Source organism: Rhinolophus sinicus, linkage group LG02 (assembly GCF_036562045.2).
Source record: "Rhinolophus sinicus isolate RSC01 linkage group LG02, ASM3656204v1, whole genome shotgun sequence".
Classification (NCBI taxonomy): Eukaryota; Metazoa; Chordata; class Mammalia; order Chiroptera; family Rhinolophidae; genus Rhinolophus; species Rhinolophus sinicus.
In genome coordinates, this window is record NC_133752.1 from 51639879 (window position 1) to 51662839 (window position 22961).

The 22961-nt window shown below is 36.4% G+C and overlaps 1 protein-coding gene and 1 pseudogene across 2 annotated transcripts in view; one reads left to right on the top strand and one right to left on the bottom strand.

Annotated features, from left to right (window-relative positions):
- Nucleotides 1–22961, bottom strand: part of CFAP299 (cilia and flagella associated protein 299) — a 524137-nt gene that overhangs the window by 456412 nt on the left and 44764 nt on the right. The window lies entirely within an intron of this gene.
- Nucleotides 16836–17177, top strand: LOC109439634 (BET1 homolog; annotated as a pseudogene).

Sequence of the window (22961 nt, forward strand, 5' to 3'; positions counted from 1 at the left end):
TCAATATATTATAATGCATCTTCCTAACTTGTTTAGATATCTAAATTGCTGTTTAATGCAGCATCTTGATTTGGGCAAGGAAAAACAACTACCTCCTATAGAACAGTGGGTCTTAATTATTTGGGGCGGGGGGGTCACATAATTCTTTGAAGATCTAATTTTAAAACAATGAGCCCTCTCTACAGTAATGTGGACATTCTATACAAAAGCCCATACCCAATTTTGGGGCTGTTCATGCCAGTCACTGAAACCTGGAAAGGTCCATGGGATGCAGATTAAGAAAACTTCCTATAGAGGAGATGACAGTAAAGTTACAGATTTGTTGTTATCTTTAAATGGCCAGGAAAGATTCATTACATCAGTGTCCAGTATAATACCCCACCCATTGTAGGCATCAAATAAAATATTCATTTATATTTTCCAAGCTAAAATTGGTTTTAATAGGTAGTAGTAGACTAAGTAATTCATTGTTGATATGCAAAGTAAAATAAAATATACTGGAGAAAAATTATGTGGTTCAATGATCTTGGTTATTTAATTATGTAGAATTACATAGTTAAATGCTAGGTTAAACAAAGTTAAGCCTGTATTTCTTTATTACTCAACTTTTGAGAGTTGTTATTACATAAACATACAAAATGGGATGATTGTGTAGCATTTCCTCAACTTCTGACCATAAAGTCCCCTTTTCCTCAAAATACCTGATAACTGTTGAAAATTACTTATGACAAGTGTGGTAAGAACTACAATTACTTTTATTAATACTGAATTTTGAATGGAAAAAATCTACTTGAATGGAAATTTCCATTCAAAATCCATTTGAATGGAAATCAAATTTTATTCCTCTGGAAAGAAACCAAGATACCAGAATAAAAGAAAAATAACATATCTGAGCAGATGTCTTAGAAAATTTCTTTAGAACCAAACAAATAATTTTGCATAGCCCTTCATTAGAAGTGTTATCTCTGAATAACCTGAGAGACTTCAAAGTAGTAGGGCACAGGGTCACAGGTGACAGTGAGGCAGTTTGAGCCCAGGAAAGAGTGACTCTGCTGAGAGTGTGAAGGTAGAAAATTCAGCCCGCATATTACGGGGCTGCAACAGCCCTGAAAAATGGCACCGTTGAACAATTCTTCCCCCATGGGAGTACTGTCCAATAGCTGTCCTCTAATTTGTGCAGACACTCTGTGTAGCAGGAAACCTGAAGCAAGGATAAAGGTTTTAAAAAATAGAAACTATTTTTTGAAATGTTATATTTGTTTTTGAAACACATTTTGTACTTCCCCGGTTAAGAACGCCAAATTTCTTACAGTTCATAACATAAACAAAGTAAGAAACATTATGGGGAAGAAATGATAAGAACTAAAATACAGCTCTGCTTCCTACTAAACATGACCCTGCTGCCATACCCAGCCCTACTGAGGATGGTGATGATTTTACAGTTCCTGAAATCAGCTGAGTGGCATGGGTATTACCCCATCTACAGCACTTTACCTCTGATTTCTATTTTAAAAGCAGTAAGTGGGGTAGCTGAATGGTAGTTAAGTCAGAATAAAGCACAGAAGAGGTAAATCAGCTATTAGGTAACTGATGGTTGACGCAAAAGTTGTAACATTGTCAGATGTAGATAAATGCATGTATGGCAGATATTTAGGACAATTACTTATAAACAAAGGAAAATAAAATGATGAAAAGGTAGGTAAGGTTTCTATATTTTACTCAAACTAAAAAAAAATGATTATACCAGTAGATTATGATAAATTATGTATGTATAATTAATATCTAGAGCAACCACTAAAAAAGCTATGCAGAAAGACACACTCAAACAATATAAATAAATCAAAATGAAATTCTAAGAAACAGTTCAAGAAATACATGGGAAGACAGAAAAAACAAAACAGAAAACAAAAACAAAAAATAAAATGGCAGACAAACCTTAACATATCAATACAGATGTTATATGTAAGTAGCCTAAATATACCAATTAAAAGACAGAGATTGGCAGAGTGAATTAAACACCATGGACTAACTATATGCTGTCTGCAAGAAACTCACCTCAAATATAACAATATAGGTCAGTAATGGAAGTAAAAGGATGGAAAACAATGTATCATGTAAACGTTAATCAAAGGAAAACAGAAATTAGCTATATTTATATGGGGTAAAATATACTTTAGAGCAAACAAAAATACCAGAAACAGAGACACATTATCTAGTATTAAAAGGATAAACTGACCAAGAAGACATAACAATCCTAACGTACCAAATAGGAGATGCAAATTATGTGAACTCCAACCTGCTAACACTGAAAAAAATAAGTAAATTCAAAAGTATAGTTGGAGACTTCAACACCCCTCTCTCAAAAATTGATAAAACAACCAGACAGAAAATCAGCATGGATATAGAAGAATTTAACACCACCATCAACAAACAGAATCTCAACATTTATAGAACATTCCACCCAATAACAGCAGAATACACACTTTTTTTCAAGTGCCGAAGGAATACATACCAAGATAGACTATATTCTGTGTCATAAAACAAATCTCAACAATTTAAAAGAACTGAAATCATAAATAATGTGTTCTCCAATAAGGGAATTAAACTAGAAAACAGCAACAAAAAAAAGATAATGGAAAAATCTAAAAACACTTAGGACCTAAACTTCTAAACAATAAATGGACAAAAAAAGAAGTCTCAGGGAAATTAAAAAACACATTGAACGGAATGAAAATGAAAATTCAATATATCAATTTGTGGGAGACTGCTAACGTAGTGCTGAGAGAGAAATTTATAGAGTGAACTGAATGCAACAGGAAAGAGAATAATTCTCAAATCACTAATTTAAGCTCCCAATTCAAGAACCTAGAAAAAGAAGAGCAAAATAAACCCTAAGCAAAAAGAAAGATGGAAAAAGTAAAGAGCAGAAATCAATGAAATTGGAACAGAATAGAGAACCCAGAATGGGTCAACACAAATAAGTGCAATTGATTTTTGACAGAAGTACAAAAGCAATTCAATGCAAAAAATATCATATTTTCAATAAAATGTGGGGGAGTAACAAAATAACTCCCCTCCCACCTTCTAAATTCTTCTAGCTGAGCTAATAATCAAATTAACAGAGTCAGATTAACAGAAGAAAATGTGTAAAGTTTGTTTCTACAAATGTACATTTGGGGGTGCCATATGATATACCCAAAGAGGCACTGGGCAGTTGAGGATCATATGCCATTTTGCACAAAAAAGGAGGAAGGCAGGGTTCTGGGATTTTGAAGGGAAAGCAGGCAACTCCCAAGTAGATGAAAAAGAGAAAATGGGACACAAAGGGTAATCTAGCAGAACAGGTTTTTGCATGGATCCTTGTCTACCACAGTTAATTCAAATAGGCTAAGATGGATATGCTAAGATTCCCTTCCTGAAGCAGGTCTTTCCACCTGAATCTCTTAGGAAGGAATGGGGAGTGTCAAAGGTTCTTTCTGAGACCTTTGTTTCTTAATAACCAGTTTAAAATCAATATCCTAAAAGGAACATTTTGGGGTGACAAAATTTTGGTCCCCTTCAAAACAATGCTGGACAAGAAGACATCCATAAACCAAAATAATGAAACGTGACCCAGGTCTCATTCCTTATACAAAAATTAGCTCAAAATGGATCACAGATTAAAATATAAAACTTTTAAGGAAAAGAAAAAAACCAGGATAAAATCTTGGTAATCTAGGATTAGGCAAAGTGTTGTTAGACTTGCCACCAAAAGCACAATCCATAAAAGGGGGGAAAAAAATGATAAACTGGAAGTTATCAAAAGTAAAACCATTTGCTCCGCAAAAAAACCATGTGATAAGCATAGAAAAGACAAATTACAGTCCAGAAGAAAACATTTACATACCACATATCGGTCAAGGGACTAGTATCTAGAATACATAAAGAACTCTCAAAACTCAAGAGTAAGAAAAAAACCAAAAATTTCAATTAGAAAGTGGGCAAAAGACATGTCAATGAAAAGGATATACAGATGGCAAAAAGGCACGTGAAAAGATGTCCAGCCTCATTAACCAGTAGAATTCTTTAAAACCACAATGAGATATCATTATACACCTACAAGAATGGATAAAATAAAAACTAGTAACACCCTCACATGCTTGTGAGGATGCAGAGACTCTGGATCACTCACACTTTGCAGGAAATGTAAAATAGTACAGGCACTCTAAAAAGTCTGGTGCATGCTTATAAAACTGAAATGTAACTACCATATGACCGAGCAATTGCACTCCAGGGCAATTATCCCAGAGAAATAAAACCTTACATTCACACACACACACACACACACACACACACACACACACACACACAAATAGTTACTCCAATATATATAACAACTTTATTCATAATAGCCAAAACAACCCAGATATCCTTCAATGGGTGAATTATTAAATAAAGTGTGGTACATCCGTACTGTGAATAACTACTAAGCAATAAAAAGGAATGAACTTTTGATACACACAAAACCTCAATGAAGCTCGAGAGAATTATGCTGAGTGGAAAAAAAAAAAAAGCCAATACCAATGATTACATATTGTAGTATCCCAATTATATAACGTTCTTGAAATTACAAAATTATGAAATGAAGAACACCTTAGAGATAGCCAAGGGTTATTAAGGAGGGAGCTGAGGTGAGAGGAAGTAGGTAAAAGGGCACCATGGGGGGTCCTTGTGGTGACAGAGATGCTCATCTGCAGCTTGACTCTATTAATGTCAATATCATGGCTATGACTTTCTGAAATGTTTGTAAAATGTTACCAATGAGGGAGGTTGGGTAAAGGGTACATAGGATTTCTGTATCATTCCTTACAACTGCAAATTAATCTACAAGTATCTTGAAATAAAGATTTTAATTCAAAAAAAGTTACATAAAGAACAATAAGAATATTAACAGCCTCTATTAACAACAAAAAATTAAGAGATGCTTGTGGAATTAATACATGAACAGTTTTCTGTATTCAGCTCCATCAACAGTCTCAGTGTTTTCTGAGTTTTATCTCTGAATTTTGCTTCAAACACCTCTTCTTCCAAAGACCCAGTCCAATTCCATGCTTCTAGTTTATTGTATTTCCTGTCTTCTTCCAGCAATGCAATACCGTACAGAAAGAAAGAAAGAAAAAAAAAAGTATGTTTTTTAAGTGTTTGCTGATCTTTTATGATCTACAACAAGGGTGCTAAATATATATATATATCTCCAGTGAGTCACGAGGGCAGACATATTAGAATGGACACCAGATCATAATACCAATGACTAAAACAAGAATACTCAGCTCCCTAAGATTTTGAAATTCAAGCTTTAAAAGTTGCGAGGAAACTAGCAGGTCTTTGTGAATTGACATAAACTTGTGTGGTGTTATTAACAAATTAATTTAAAAAGGTGGTCATTAGACTAAGGTGACACTAATGCTGGGGTGGTCTAGGTAAGCAAACCAAAATCTAAGCCTGTAAATGCCTCAGGGTTATGAAACCAAAACGCTAAGGACAACCAATCACAATCAACTTGGCTTTAAGCTACAACAAATCAAATAATCTCCTTTCTTTGCTTCTGCACCTTCTCTACATAAGCTGTTCCCTTGGTTCTATCAGCAGAGTGCTCCTAACCTAACCACTTCTGGTTTGGCACTGCCCAATTCAAATCAATTTTTGCTCAGATAAACTCTTAAAATATTTAATATGCCTCAGTTCATCTTTTAACAATGGTCAGTCAAAATTGGTCACATTTATTTTTCTCAGTATTTCCTGCTTAGTAGCCGCTAATGATTAAAGGCCAGTGAGTGGTAAAAGCATCCTTCTCTACAACTCACTACCAAAATATGTGAAAAACAAAGTTAGCTTCACAATGAATTCTTCCAGATGTATAAACATTTACAGCAAGAAGGCACAAATCCAGTTCTGTAAACTAGAGGAAGTCCTCACTTGCCCTTGGGCTCTCCAACAAGAGCCTCATATTAAAGATGGATTCAGAGACAAACACAGCATTCTAGGTGCAGGATTAGCTGATCTCAGTGTCATTAAAATAGGCAGTGGCCCTTCCTTTAAGCAGTGGAATAAAGGATTGAAGGAAAGTCTACAAATCTGCATTAATCCAAAGGGATCAAGCTGTGCCCCCTGCAACTAATTTTTCTACCCTAGCAATGCAGAAGTGATGGGACTTGGACAGTTTCTACCCAACCTACCTATCTTGAAAGTTACTATTTCATCAATGAAAAATTAAGGCTAACATTACTCATGCTCGTTAATATAGTTTACCATCTCATTTAATCCATACAGCAACTCTCAGTACATTTTACCACTGCCCCCAATTTATATACGAGAAAACTGAGGTTTAGCGCTATTAATACCTTCCCCCATGGATATCCTGTTAAGAAGTGGTGAAATCAAGATTCTAACTCAGCTTTTCTAGGCCCAAATACCTGCTCTTAACCACTACTCAATGTTTCTATTAATATGTTTAACAAACACTCCAGGCCCCTTCCCCTGGAGATTTGAAACCGAGGGTCCTTATGACTTTGATTATATTTAGTTGTAAATCCTAGCTCTAGAAATCATCTCTCTCTCTCTCTCTCTCTCTCTCTCTCTCTCTCTCTCTCTCTCTATATATATATATATATATATATATATATATATATACCCCCTTAGAGACCTAGCCTTTTCCCTGAAAATTACCAACTCCTGTCACCAACTCCCAAGGCAGCAGAAGATACCGTGTTTCCCCAAAAATAAGACCTAGCCAGACCATCAGCTCTACTGCGTCTTTTGAAGCAAAAATTAATATAAGACCTGGTCCTATTTTACTATAAGACTGGGTATAATATAATACCGGGTATAATATAATATAATATAATATAATATAATATAATATAATATAATATAATATAATATAATATAATACCGGGTATAATGTAACATAATATATTATTATATAACATATATTGGGTCTTATATTTTTTGTTCCAAAAGACGCATTAGAGATGCTGGTTCAGCTAGGTCTTATTTTCAGGGAAACCGGGTAATAGCCCAGACATGACTGATGGTCACAGGGTCTGAACCTCTGCAGGCTAAAGATAACATCTTGACATAAATTATGCTTTAGTTCCTGAGCCCTAAGGTAGAACCACCCCCTGGCTACTTTCCCATGAGACCGGACAGAGAGGGACTCCGGAACAGACCTCAGAACTGTCCTCAAGGCCTGAAGAAATGTGTTACTTTCCTCACCTCCAACCAGTCAGCTCCCAAAACAACCCTGAACCCCTAGCCCACGGTGACTTGTGGTTTTGCCCTATATAACCTGTAATCTACATACCATCGGGGTTTTGAGCATTAGCTTCCCATTCTCCTGGATGGCACCATTCAACAACAAAACAGCAAATATTTCTCCACTGCAATTCTCGATGTTTAGTGTTCGGCTCTGCTAGAGCCCAGTGGACAAACTCTTTCTGTTCTATAACAGATTCTGACTCAGCAGGCATGGGGGACCCAAAAATCTACTTTAGCAAGTACCCTCCCAGAAGATTTTTGTGAACAGGTAAATTTGGGAAATCCACCCTATGCTATGCTCAATCTCTGAGAATTCTGATATACATAACCTAACTTCTAACATAGATGTAAACTAAATTTACATATTCTAGCTTTTAGATTCACTTTTTTTCCCCCCTAGGAGGATGAAGAACAGCAGATACTCTTTCATCTTAGTATATTGTCCACCTTTTAGGAAATTGTTAGGGAACGCCATATCCCAATATAAAGAAAATATCCAGAGCCTTCCAAAAAAACATACAAAATAAAATATAAAGGTCATATTTAAAAAACAAACAAGCAAAACAACAACAACAACAACAAAAACCAGTAGATGGAAATAAGATTAACATTGTCTTTCCTAAATGCCTTTTTAAAATAACTGAAATAATCTGTATTAAACAAGCACTGAATATGTTCAGGTAAATAAATGTGGAAACAGTCAACATGTTAAATGTCAGAATAATGTTTCTAAAAAGTCAAACTAAAAGCTCTAGGAACTCTTGTTAAACTATCTTTGGTGCTGCTGTAGGGGAGGAAGAATAATTTTTCCTCAACCCTTCCAGAGTCTTGGCTGAGATCATCGCCCCTTCCCCACCCCCCACCCCCTGTAATAAAAGACAGATTAACAGGAGAAAAATAATTACAGTTGAATATCACAGATACTTCCTGGATAGGAGGGAGAGACCCAGGAAAACTCAGTAACTCCCAGAAATGTCCTAAGCCACTGCATTAAACACCTTTTCCAGCTAAAGACAAAAGAGTATGTTGGGATGGAGATGTCAGTGATGGGAGGTTATCAGGCAAGCACAGCAAATGAGGGTCCAGTTGTTGTACAGACCTAGGTCATTCATTGCCTCCTCCATCGATGATAAGAGTTTCTACAGATTTAATCCTCCTCCTCCTCCTCTTCTGGTTACAGAGAGAGAGACACCCTTACAATGGAGATTTCCCTTACAAATAGAAATGTACCTTACAAAACGGTCCCTCTGGGAGGTTTTCAGAGCTTTGCCTGTCTCTGCTGTTTCTTAAAAAGTAACCAGCTTGTGGCGGCCACCAGATGGCTCAGTTGGTTAGAGCAGGAGCTCTCAACAACAAGGTTGAGGGTTCAATTCCCTCCATGGGGTGGTGGACTGTGCCCCCTACAACTAAAGATTGAAAACAGCGACTGGACTTGCTGAGCCGTGCTCGCCACAACCAGATTGAAGGATGATGACTTGGAGCTGATGGGCCCTGGAGAAACACACTGTTCCCCAATATTCCCCAATAAAATGTATTTTTAAAAAAAAGTAACCAGCTCAAGATAATCCTTACGCCAAAGAGGAAAATTTTGGGGGTGGCAAATTCTATTCCCCTTCATTGGTCAATTTTATTAAATATACTGATGCTGTAACATTTTTAATATATATAGCTGTTGACTAAATGATCTTTTTCTGTGTGTTTGGAGAAAAATCCAACTGAATCTATAAATTTACAAACAGGAAGCATTGCTACTGAGATCAGCTTTCAGTGAGCTTGTTTACCAGACTTTTTCACTTTAACCTAAGACTGCTATTTTTACACACTATAATCAACACTATAATCATTCCCCAGTGTCAAATCACTCCCCAGGCCATTCAGTGGCTTAATTGGCAACACCACCCTTTTACTAACAAGTCCACAATAAAGGAAATGTTTCCAAACAGTGAATATGTAACAAGGTAACATGTGATTAAAATTCAATACATTATCTCGTTCAAATTTTATTACTACAGGTGCAGAACACAACTGTTCAGAGGCTTACTAAGGGTAAGGTTCCTTTCCTTGAAGACCATTCTATTTATACACCTGTGTTTACAAAGATTCTAAATGTAAAGACCTAGGAACAGATACTGTAACAAGAAATAACACTAAACATTATCTTCACAGAAGCCTGAATCAGTCCTTTCCCAAGGAAAGGAAGGGATGAAAAAAATCCATGATCCAGTAAAGGTATCCCCAACTATACCTTGCTCTCAGAAATTTATGTATTAATTAGAAAGGAAAAATATTTTTTATCATAACCCAGTGAAGAAACAGTTACTAGGAGCAAGCAATAAGAATTTGCTCCATGTTGATAAAGACTAATTGGAACTTTAAATAATCAGCTGGAAGGGTCTATACATCAGGGTAACTCAGGCTCAGGGAAGTTCTCGCACTCTATGTAATCACGAGAACTCTACACAGGAAAACCCTACAGGAAGAACCCTATGTTTATAATAGAGCGCTGTGATTCTAACTTCCCCTTCCCTTAACTTCCTTTTCCCTTCTGTAAATAACCCTCCATCTTGGCACAGAGGCCAGAGTGTGCATGTGGCTTGCCATGTCTGCATGCACTGGGTTGCAACCCTTTCTTTTTCCCTAAATCCTTTTTGGTGATGAAACACCTAGTCAATATTATTTTTCAGTCGACAGTGTCATTTGTTACACAGTTATCCCTTTCAATTCAGCAGGTATGTATTAAACATCTATTATTCATTCAACAAACTTTTACTGAGAGCCTACCACATGTGTTGGGTATACAGTGTGGAAAAAAAAATGTGAGAAATTATGGGCTTGACTTTGCAAGACATAAAAAAAAATGATTAATAAATAGGTATACTAAGTACAGCTTACAATCCAATTACTATTATAAAGCATACTATACACTGGCTATCCAGAATAATAATACAAAGCGCTACAAAAATTCAAAGAGAAGGAAAGAGGTACATTGATGCAGTAAAGACTTGTAGAGTGTCTTTCCAATGCCTGACACTATTCTACATCAACAAATTCATTTAAATCTTTTTTTTAATTTAGAAATTTAAACACGCAAAGAATGAGAGTAGTATATTAAGTTCCCCAACCACCCAGCACCCAGTGTCCACAATTATCAATGTTTTTGTAAATCATTTTACCTATCATCTCTCATTCTTCTCTAGCCCTCAAATATCTTAAAGGAAATCCCACACATCTTATGATTTCACACTTCTCTAACAGATAAATACTTAAAACACATGTGCAAACATATACATATAATACTGCTCTCACACAATTTGTTATGAAATTTAAATTCTTAAAAACAAGTTAAAATAAAATTCCTTTTTACCATATAATCCTATCTTCTTGCTACCATTTTTTACCTACTTAATTTAATGTCACGTTCTACATGGACTTTGTTATAGAATTTAGTTTACTTTGAAGTTTCTCAAAACCCTTTTCAATTGTTATGTGATTGTGACTGTTGAAACAAGGATGTCGCAGAGTCGGCAGAGATTTCCAAATGGTTTCATTTTGTTTAGTTCTACACAGTGGAAGGGAGGGCATTCCTTCCCATACATTAACCACCTCTTTAAGTGTCCATGGCCATACCATGTTTTGAGTAGTTTGTAAGTCCTCAGACCACTAAAGGGGTATTGCCATCGATGGTAGATGGGAGCCGAACAGTCTCTAGGAAACAGATGGCACCATTCTTTCTGGACCAAGTACTGATTCTCAATGGGCTGCCTCCAGTGTGTGCAGGGTCCCTGTCTATATAAACTATTTGATGAAATAATGTATTTAAAGAACTCATATCTAGAGACTGATGACAATGCAGTATAATGGTTAGAGAACAGGTATTTAAGTATTTTTTTTTTATTGTCCAGTGAGTGCATGCAATGATTTGTCCTAATGTCTAGGTAACAGCTCTTCTTGAACAGGTCCAGGAACTATCTCTTCATTTTCTTTATCATCAAGTGTGCTAGTCTTGGTTAATTTCCTATCCCTTTCATCAAGGAAAAAGTACCAATGCTATGAGAACGCATAATGCCATGTCATGGTTCTTTGGAACTTGTTTGTATTGAAACAATACAAAATGCCTCTGCACTTCTCTAATACCAGTTCTTTCATGCTGAGTTCATCATTCCTAGGAAGCTGCCTCATCCCTGGTGCCACCCATGAATGCCGGTGTGCAATGGCTCTCAAAGGATGACATTGTGCTGTATTGATGATAACCACAAAAGCAAGTCTCACCCAAAGCACACAGGAAAGTGAGATATAATTGACATACAGTTATAAAAGTTTAAGGTATACAGTACAATGGCTTGACTTATATATATTGTGAAATGATTACCACAATAAGTTTAGTTGCCATCCATCATCTCATATAGATACAAAAAAAGGAAAACGAAAAAAATGGTTTTGTTTTCCTTGTGATGAGAAGTCTTAGGATTTACTCTCTTACTAACTTTCAAATACACTATACAGCAGTGTTAACTATAGTCATCATGTTGTACATTACATCCCCAGTACTTATTTATCTTACAACTGGAAGTCTGTATCTTGGACCACCTTCCTTCAACTTCCCCTCTTCCTACACCCCCATCTCTAGTAACACAAATCTTATCCCTTTTTCTATGAGTTTGTTTTCTTTTTTTACATTCCATATGTACGTGAGATCACACAGTATTTGTCTTTGTCTGATTTATTTCACTTAGCATAATGCCATCAAGGTCCACCCACGTTGTCATTAATGGCAGGATTTCCTTTTTTTTTATTGCTCAACAATATTCTACTGTATCTTGTTGGGGCCCAGGGCAAACCACCCCCAAATATCCCACAATGGCATACTGCTAATTGAATTAAGTTACTTGACAGTATAAGAAGGGCACGTTAACCTTCCCTTGTCTCCTGGAGTGCAGGAAATAAATCTCCACTCTACAAGGTGCCCTGAGAAATCCTTATCACTAGAACCAAGAGATCCAGGGCCCAAGAGCTTATATAAACAAACCTTGTTGTCTCTTTCTTAATTTACTACTCAAGACCAAACTTTGTTTAGATTCCTCACTAATGAATACCCAAATCTTGCTTAGATTCCTTTCTAATGAGCAGAAAATTTTTCTTTGTCCTGTCAATTCTTCACAAATTTATTGTTTCTTAGTACAAAAAAGTATAAAATGCTGGCTGACCAATTCTTCATTTCTGACCATTATTTATGATTCTCCTATGTGCACGTATTGTGTTTTCTCCTGTTAATTTAATCTGTGTTGATTTTATTATTAGTCCAGCCAGAAGAACCTGACGGGTGTGCGGAAAATTCTCCCCTCTTTCTGACAATATGTATGTACCACTTTTCTTTATCCATTCATTTGTTGATAAACATTTAGGTTGTTTCTCCATCTTGGCTATTGTAAATAACGCTGCATTGAACAGGGGGGGTACAGATATAAGTGTTTTTGTTTCCTTTGGATATATTCCCAGAAGTAGAACTGGTGGATCATATGGTAGTTCTATCTTTAATGTTTTGAGGAACTGCCATATTGTTTTCCATAGTGGCTACACCAATTTCCAATCTCAGCAACAGTACACAAGGGTTCCAGTTTCCCCACATCCTCACTGACATTTGTTATTTCTTGTCTTTTCGATGATAGCCATCCTAACAGGCATGAGGTAGCATCTCACGGTGGCTTTGATTTGCATCTCCCTAATAATTGTTGATATTGAGTATCTTTTCAGGTACTGTTGGCCATTCACATCCCATTTTGGAAAAATGTCTATTCAGATCCTTTGTCCAATTTGTCACTAGATTATTTGCTCTTTGCTATTGAGTTGTATGAGTTCTTCATATATTTTGGATATTAACCCCTTATCAGACACATGATTTGCAAATATTTTTCCCCATTCCACAGGTTGCCTTTTCATTTTGATAACTGTTTCTTTTGCTCCCTTAGAAGCTTTTCAGTTGCACATAGTCCCACTTGTTTATTTTTATTTTATTTTTTCACTCGTGCTTTAGTTTTCATATCCCAAAATCATTGCAAAGACCTCAAGAGGGTTTTTTCCTGTTTTCTCCTACGAGTTTTATGGTTTCTGGTCTTACATTTAAGTCTTTAATCCGTCTGAGTTCATTTTTTGTGAGTGGTATAAGATCAGAGTCTAGTTTTATTTTTTGCACGTGAATATCCAATTTTCCCAGAACCATTTATGGAAGAAACTATCATTTCTCCATTGGGTATTCTTGGCTCCCTTGTCAAATATTAGTTTACCATATAGTACTTCTTAAAATAATGTTTTCAAGAAGAGCACATAAGTAAAAATGCTTTCCAAACTTCAGCATATGTGCATATTTACATTGTTCTTTACATATAGATGGAAGTTTGGGTTTTGCAGAAATGACTGTGAGGACTATCTGATATAGATTTTCATGTAAAAAAACTATTTTATCTGCCTGGATACTTGTACTGTACGTGTATACTGTACAAACATATTGATCATCTACTAATACTTTATTCTACTTAATTATTTACATGGCCAGGGCAGGATTGGCTGCCTGAAGACTATATCTTACTCATCATTTAATGCATGCTACTCAGTCCTGGCCCAGGATACATAATAATAACTGGCAGAATAATTAAGTTAATTCTATTTAAGGTCAAAACAACAGGATGAGGAAAAGCAGGAAGTTGAAAAGTGTAAGACCCTGCAAGAAATCTCATTTATATGGAACTTAGGAACCATGTGTGAACATCCTGGGAGACGCAGTTAAAGATGCAGCTCGCTACCATGTTGTGGATGACTGAGCTGATTTTTTTTTTTTTTAATTTGGGTAGCATCAGAAAAAAGAATGCTTTTTAGATTAGTAAGTGGGAAAACTATTTATTTCCTATAGAGGCCTGTTTCCCATCAGGTATGTAATACCAAAAATTTTATAGGACACTGCATCATGGTGGAAAGTTATGAGACAGACTAAGTGCAATGAGACTGTCATTCCAAAGTCATTCATTGCATTATCTGTTTCCTCAAACCTTGGCCAGCTTTAAGCAATATAGCATTTTTTCACTCCCTTTTAGTACTTAGGTAACAAATAACATGCTCTTTCATAATTGCATACCAGCCGTTAGGGTTATTGACTTCACATTTTTGTATTTCATCTTATTAAGATGGGCGGGGCTGGGGGGCGGGGAACCAACCTTGACAATCACTTCTCCAAGTCTTACCAATGAATGGTCTTTTACCAAGCTATACCAAATGACTGTCTATGGCATGGAGCTTTGCTGACAACCATAATCTCTAAAATTAGCTTACACATAGAAATTAATTTTACAAAGTCTTTCATATATAGTGACATTTTTTGAAATATCAGAATAAAGTAGAAGGATGAAGACTAATTAGAACAGTGGGTTTTTTGAAGTTGGTGTTTTGTTTTGTTTTATTTTTGTGTAAAACATACCTTAAAGAATTGGATAAAAACTACTGACTCACACACAACAAGATTTGAATATAATATCGTGGAGTTCCCAGACTATATAAAGTCCATTCATGGAGTTCCCCTCTTCAAGGAGTTTGGGAAACCCAGGTTCAAAACTTGATTTGGCCTACGTTGAATTTTTTTCTATAGTTTTTTTTTCGTTTTTTTCCTACTTATCTTTCTTATCAAAACACTGTAAGTAAGGGGAAGACAAGACAGAGGGAAATAAATATTCATGGGAATATAAGATAAACAATCAGTAAGTCCTAATTATTTAAAAAGCTGCTGTACCAAGACCACAAAATGTCATAAAGTACTAGATATATTGGTTTCCTAATTCTTCAACATAGAAAAAATTTAAATTTAAGCTGGTCTAAAATTTAGTTATTTATTCCACAAATGCTTATGACAATCTACAAAGTACCATGCTAGGAATTTTGGGGGAAGCAGTGGGACTAAAACGTAATCTGTGTCCTCAAGAAGACTATAATCTAATAGATGTTCTAAAAGCCTTACATAAGTAATGATAATGCAAAACTGAATGTGACTTGTCATTAGAAAAATATAGGTAATACAGTATTTGTCATGAGCTCCCAGAGGAAATACAAATTGGGCTATTAAGGTATATCAAGGACAGCTTCAAGAAGTGTTTCAGCTGGGCTTTGAATAATGGATAGGATTACCCACGAGGAGATTAAGAAAGAGGTCATTTTAGTAAGAACAAAGCTGTGCCTGGCACAGAGCAGGCCTCAACACATAGTTATTCAATAAATGAACAAACAAAGGAATATGAAAAGGCAAGGAGCAGGGCAGTCCAACGCCCATGTGGGTGAAGGGAAGCTGTTAAAGGATTTTGAGTAGAGAGAAGCAAAACCAGAGAAGAATGCAGGACATAAAAATCTACGTTGAGAGCCATAGAACTGTGGGGCGCATCGTAACCACTCCCTTTTGAAAACCTCTGTACATCCCAATGCATCACCCTGCATCTTGGGCAGGAAGAACTGGAAACATTCTTTTATGTAATGGAATATGAAACACAATTGGATTTCAAATCGCCATCCAAATGTGAAACTAATCTTTCTGTAAATAGTAAAAATGACCTATTATCGTCAAAATGGGGGAGAAGGAAAAAGAAAAAACCACTGACTACCACCTAGAGGAAAAAATCACCACTACAACATCAGAGTATTTATCTGAGGTATCACGTCCCATGATGCGGCTATTTTACTGCTGATAAGCTGCTGTGATAGAACTTCTACCCAAGTGCTTCCCTTTTCCTTTTCCTAAATCCCCAGGCTTTAACATCTACAAATGGGAGCTTGTTATAAATTAATCTCCAAGTCAAAAATTATAACAGAATGATGTAATTTATAAAATATCTTTACATGTTATCTAGTTTGGATCAAGTTTATGGAAAGATCTTGAAATGTCATGCAGAAATGTGCTATATTTCTTTTCTTTCTGATGGGCAAAAATGTGTAGATTTACAATTTTATACAAATAATATAACTACCATTTACACCTATGGTGAGATTCTGATTATCTATGGCTTGTTTTTTAACATATTTTCAGCTACATGTCCTAAATTATAAACCTTCAAAGAAAGGACAATAGGTAGTTTGTCAAAAACCTAACCAAAAAAAAAAAAAAGAAATACAAAAATGAAACTAAAATCTGTATGAAATAAATTACAATCAGAACATGGAGTCTTAACATATGCAACCAACCCACAATGTTAAATGGCAACATCAAATGGACCATCATGAAGACAACCCATAATTAAAATGTTTCTGACATAACTTTTTAATAACCCTTGGGTGTGAGGGTTCCTAAAATATGGGTATCAGCTGGCTTTCTAGCATTTATACTAATGACAATTAAGTTGCTTTCAGCAACTTTTGGAGAAAAGGATGTTTCTTCAGACACTCCACTGATGTGACGGCACTTTGGGGAAAGAAGCTGGTGTTTGCCGGGCCCGGTCCCTAACACACAGTCCAGGTGACCCTGGCCCCGTCCTGCCCACTCCGCCCACCTTTTCCCTCCCTCCTCTGGCAGGATGAGGCATCCAGACCTGGATAAAGGAGTCCCTCCTGGCAACCATGGAGGCTATGCTAATCGTGGATATGGAGCCTGGGAAGAGGACAATGAGAGACTGTCGAAGAAACAAAGTAACTGCTATAAAGTCTCTTTCCGTTGAGACAGACTATGAAGTTAAAAATCAAAATAAATTATTAGCTGAAATGGATTCAATTGGATTCTACAACTGGATTTCTAGGTAAAACTACGAAAAAACTGAAGATTTTATCTAGACAGAACCAGACAAAGCTGCTGTGCTCTATGATGCTGTTTTCATTGTTTTGCCTTTTGTGTCATTTATTGGATTATTAAACTGAGGTGACACAAGGAAGTGTGAATTTTGAATTTGTTACAACTTAACGGCATGGAGTACCACTTCAGTAAAAAAAAAAAAAAAAAAAAACCAGCATCAAAACATTCAAAATTTTCAAATAGTGTGGCTGTTTCCATTGACAATTACCGAAATTGACTTGTTTTATAAACCATATTAGATAACACAGTGCTCTTTGAATACTGTTGCGTAGTTATTTATTTTCCCCTTTCTACAGGGATATTGAAATGGCCCAAAGTCTGGCTCTTACAATTGTTCTGTTGTTTGCCGTCACATTAAACAGCAGGATAAGAGTCTGCTGTTACCATACATGTAGGTTTTTATTCTATGTACAGAAACTCGACGGGAGAATAACAGAATGCCTGGAGAGCCTAATGCTGAGCTCCTGAGGGAGTAAACAAGTGTGTGATGGAATGGTAAATGTATTTTCCTGAATTGCTATCAACTCTGTCTTTAAAATGTTCTTAATTTATCTATACTCATTCAATACAATTATTGCCTCAGCACATCTGTGTTCCAGCCAGTGGTCTGGGTTGGTAGGGGTGATCACAATGGTGAACCAAAAAGGCCAAGTCTCACTTTTCATGGTCCTTAACACGAACATATAGGAAACCATTCACATAAATATACATGCCAAAATAAAGAGTACTATAATTGAAATAAATATGTCAATTAAGATGGGATTCCTTTAAGGCACCCCAAGAGTAGTTTCATGTGGATGCTGTGGGTGGGGGCGAGAGCTAGAAAGAGAAGATGGAAACTATTAGGATATAAAATACATCCTTCAGAAGAAGGGGCAGGGAGGGTTCCATGCCCCTTGACAATGCTTTAGGCACAGTATTCCATCTGCATCTGTTTTATCTTGGAGTTGCACATGAGATTTCATTTGTAAAAAGATTCTGCTGAAGGAAAGAAAAAAAAAAAAACTTTGAAAATCATTGACCTAATTACTGTGTTTCATTTTATTCCTTAAACTTGATAAAAACCTACTTTTGAACTATGTAAAAATCCTTTCACATTCTGGAAAAAGTTTTGAATTGGTTTCTATTTTTAAATTAGATTTGGGATAATATTTTTCTCTAGTTTCCTTTTCCAGACATGTCCCACGACACCAGTAATGCCCAGATAATTCTTGCATGCACCTCACAACCCACTCCAAGACAACTGGGTCTTCCTTTCAGAGAAGATATTTATGCTTGTTAAAAGGACAGTGGACAATAGATTCTGCTCCCTTAGTCAGAAGTGATTGGTGAGTCAATCACAATTTTTTTCTCCTGGAAATTTGCAATTGTGACTCACAACTTTTATCAGTTTCTGATTGCTTGAACAGAGAGGCATATAAGGCTGCAACAGTCATTTTTGTGGCATAATCACAGAGAAACAGAGAAGCAGGTTTGTAGTTAAAGACTGAAGAAAAAAAAATGACAGACGTGCAGGCAAAAGCAGAAATAAGTGACCATGAGACTCTGGAGAGACAGAGACAGTAAACTTCATTCCCGACTTTTGAATCCCTGGGTTCTGATGCCTCCTGAGACCTAGCTCGAAAATGGGCTTCTGTTTCTTTCCTCCAGACTCTCTAAGGCATCCACTCTCCGCAGCTCCTCCAGTTGCTTGGCCCTTTCATTGTCGCAGATTGTCCTTCCTCCTTTTTTACTTGCATTGAGTGTCAGTTTGTAGGTACAAACAGGGTTTTACCATATGTAATAAGCTCGTTGGCAGGTGTTACCTCTGTCTACACAGCTGCAAACATCTCCAGCTCCTGAATCCCACCCTAGGAGGTGTCACAGGTGAGCTCACACAGTCTTGCTATCTTCCACTCTGGTCCATCTCAGAAATGCCTGCTGCTTGCACAATTATCTAAGGATGAGACTTCAAAGCTGCAGAGAGCATCACATCAATGCCCAAATAGCAACCCTAATGTCTGAGTCTGTACTTGGATCTATGCTTGATGCCAGTGATACCGTGATTTATAACAAGAAATATATGTTTGGTCTTCGCCCTGCTTCTGGCACAGAACTCCTAACACCTTTGGAATTTCTGGGAGCAACAGAGGTCTTTTGTTATGTTAATCAGGTGACTTTTGGAAAGCACCTAAGGATGAGGACTGGTTGCCAATGGAGCTAACCATGTGCATGATTAGAGGGTTGGAACTTTCGGTCCCACCCCCCCATTTCCAGGAAGAGGAGAGGAGCTTGAGGTTGAATCCATAGCCAATGGCCAGTGACTTTTGGTCAATCATGACTATGTAATGAAACCTGCATAAAAACTCAAAAGGACAGGGTGCAGGTCCTTTTCAAGAGCTTCCAAGTTGAAGAACCAGAACGCTTCCACTTACCACCATGTCAGGCCCCAAGCTCCACGACAATGGAAGCTCCTTTGTTTGGGACCTTGCCCTATGCTGTTCATCTAGCTTTTGATTCTTCATCTGGCTGCTGATTCATATCTTGTAATATTCTTTATACTAAATTGGTAATCTACTGAGTTAATGTGTTTTCCTGAGTTCTGTGAAGCACGCTAGCAAATTAACAGAACCCAAGGAAGGGATCATGGAATCCTCTGACTTACAGCCAGTCGGTTAGAGTACAGGTAACAACCTGGCCTTGCAATTGGCATCCGGAATTGGAGAAGATCCTTGGAACCTACAATTTGCAGCCAGTTGGTCAGAAGCACAGGTAACAAGGTAGGCTTGTGATTGGTGTCTGAAGTGGAGGGTGATCTTGTAGGTCTGAGCCCTTTACCTGTGGAATAAGATCCTATCTCCAAATAGTGCCAGAATTGAGCTGCATTCTCAGATACCTTGTTGGTGTCCTAGAATTGCTTGTTGGTGTGGGAAAGCCTCCGTGCACCTGTTAGAATGGGGTCCAGTTCCACTCCTCCAAGTGTCTCTTTTAAACCCATTCCATTTAGAATTTGATCCATATTATTAATGTCACTACACAGATGGCTTTGGGATACAAACATGATTCAGATTCAAATCTTTCTTCTTCTGTAGCCTTTAAATTCTGCTGATAAACCTTAGTTATTGCGTAAAAATTTTTAAGTCTATTTAAGCACTCTGATAGACCTTAAGTTCTATTTACAAAATTAAATACCTTCAAACATGTTAAAATGCATTCATAAATTCAACATACTGTTTCCTTTTAAAATACTTCAATTGTCTTATTGGGGAAAAAAGCTTTCCAAAGTACTTAAGCAATTTTTATACATTAAACATATAAAAAGGGCAATCTTAAATTCTCTTAAATGTTCCAGTACAATATATACATTTAGAAACATTTATATATAAAATCACAAGTTGTCAAAACCACAATGAGATATAACCTCACACCTGTTAGAAAGGCTATTATCAAAAAGACAATAAATAACAAGTATTGGAGAGGGTGTGGTGAAAAGTTAACTCTCATACACTGTTCATGGGAATGTAAATTAGTGCAGCCACTATGGAAAACAGTATGCAAAAATTAAGAATAGAACTACCATATGACCCAGCGATTCCTTTTCTGAATATTTACCTGAAAAATCTTATTTGTAAAGATAAATGTACCCTTATGTCCACTTCAGCATTATTTACAATAGCTAAGACAGGAAAATAACCTAAGCATTGGTTGACTGGAAAAAGAAGTGGTGTGTGTGTGTGTGTGTGCGCGCGCATAATGTAATACTACTCAGCAATAAAAATATTAAAATATTGCCATTTGCAACAACATGAATGGGTCTTGAGAATATTATTCTAAGTGAAATAACTCAGACAGAAAAGGACAAAAACCATATGCTTTCATTCATTTGTAGGATTTAAAACAAAAATAACAAACAAAGAAAACAAACTCATAGATATAGACAAGAATGGTGGTTACCAGAGGGCAAAGGAGGTTGGGGAGAGCAAAATAGGTAAAGGGGGTCAAATATATGGTAACAAAAGGAAACTAGAGTTTGGGTGGTGAGCATGCAATAGAGTACAACAGATGTCAAATTATAATGTTGTATACATGAAAATTATATGATGTTATTAACCAATGTTATCCCCAATAAATTTAACTTTAAAAAATTTTTTTAAATCACAAGTTGAATTACACATTTCAGTTTAAAGTTACTAGGCCATTATTCCAAAAGACTGAAATTCACTCAGTTTAAACAAATATAATACTAAATATGGGCAGATTCTTCCTTAACATACAAATGTTAATGCAATAATTTTGACTCTTGAACACTTTAATACTCCATTTTAAATCTTCTTGAGGTTGACAAATGCATAGCCAAGAAGGACCACTATCATCCCACTTAACTGAGATTACTTTAACCAAGGATTTGATAAAAGAGTGACTAGACAGACGAGTGGATATGTGTGTGTCGAGATGCCATTCCCTTGTGTTCATGATCCAGCAAATAATTGAGGTATACTCGGATATCAACATGTTGCTGCATTCCCCAGAATCCTCAATGGGACAAAGCTGCTGCAAAGAATGCCCCCATTTCCCATACTGCACATTGTCTGTGCCCACATGTCTCATAGTTACCCCATTTCATACAAATCCGTTAGCCTCTCTCTCCCTAAAGCAAGGTCCAATGCACCATACTTGGCAAATCAGAATGAATCTCTCCCTCCTCTGTGCTTCTGGAATATGTTGTTTATACTTCTCTTGTACCAGTTAGCACATCCCGCTCTATGCAATATATTTAGTTGAATTTATGTGTTATTCTCCTCTCTGAACTCTAAGTTCCTTAATGAAAGAGGCTTTTTTGTGCTTACTTTTATCCCCAAGTGTGTCACGCAAAACACATTCACTTATAGTACCTTATAACAAACATATTTAAGTTGTAAAGCTTTTATGATTAGTGCTTAATAAGCAAAAAGACCTGTTGATTTGGACTATTAATTAGAAATAAGGTGCAGAAAGCTTGGGACAGTTGAACTGACCCATTATGAGATTTTGCACAGGCAACTGGTCACAAATAGAGAGGCAACACAGCATGAGGCTCAAAGTACTGTCACGAAATTGCCTGGGTATGAATCCTAACTCTCCCATTTACTCGCTGGGTGACCTGGGTAAGTTGCTTAACTTCACTGTGACTCAGTTTCTTATTCCATAAAAGGGGCCCAATGAAAGCCCCTGAAAGCATAAGATGATTATGAGGATTAGATGAGACAATACCTACAGAGCATGTAGCTTAATACCTGTCACACTGAAAGCAAGCCACCACCCAGAACCCAGCACAGACAATGCCCTCGGTGTTATGTAGTATTATTATATTAATGTATAACTGTTCTCTCTTTCCCTATATGGTGAAGTTAAATGAAGTCTAAATTATGGAATGCAAAGAGAAATTGGGCAAAGAGAAATCTTATCCTAGAAAATAACATTCAAGGGCTCTTAACACCTCTGCCTGATAAACTTTCCCAAGGATCAGATGATATCATAGCAACAAAACAAAAGCAAAACCTGGTGAAAGAATTCAAATTTCTACTACCTTAACAAATTAAGAGTGCATAATACATAGCCCCAGGTTCTTAAAATTTTTCATTGAATAAATAAATAAGAAAGGTACCATTTTTCTAAAAGCAAGATAAATGTTGTAGCAGGTTAATTGCTAATTTTTACTTAAAAATAGATTGTTTATATATCCCTTTTATCTATCTGGATATTCCCAGAAATATTTTTTTTTTACTAGAGATACAAAGATTCAGATTAATTTAACTCTAAACAAACTTTGGGCAATAATAAAACTATATGAGGACAGTTAAGAATGAGCAAATTAAGCACCAAATTATGAATTGCT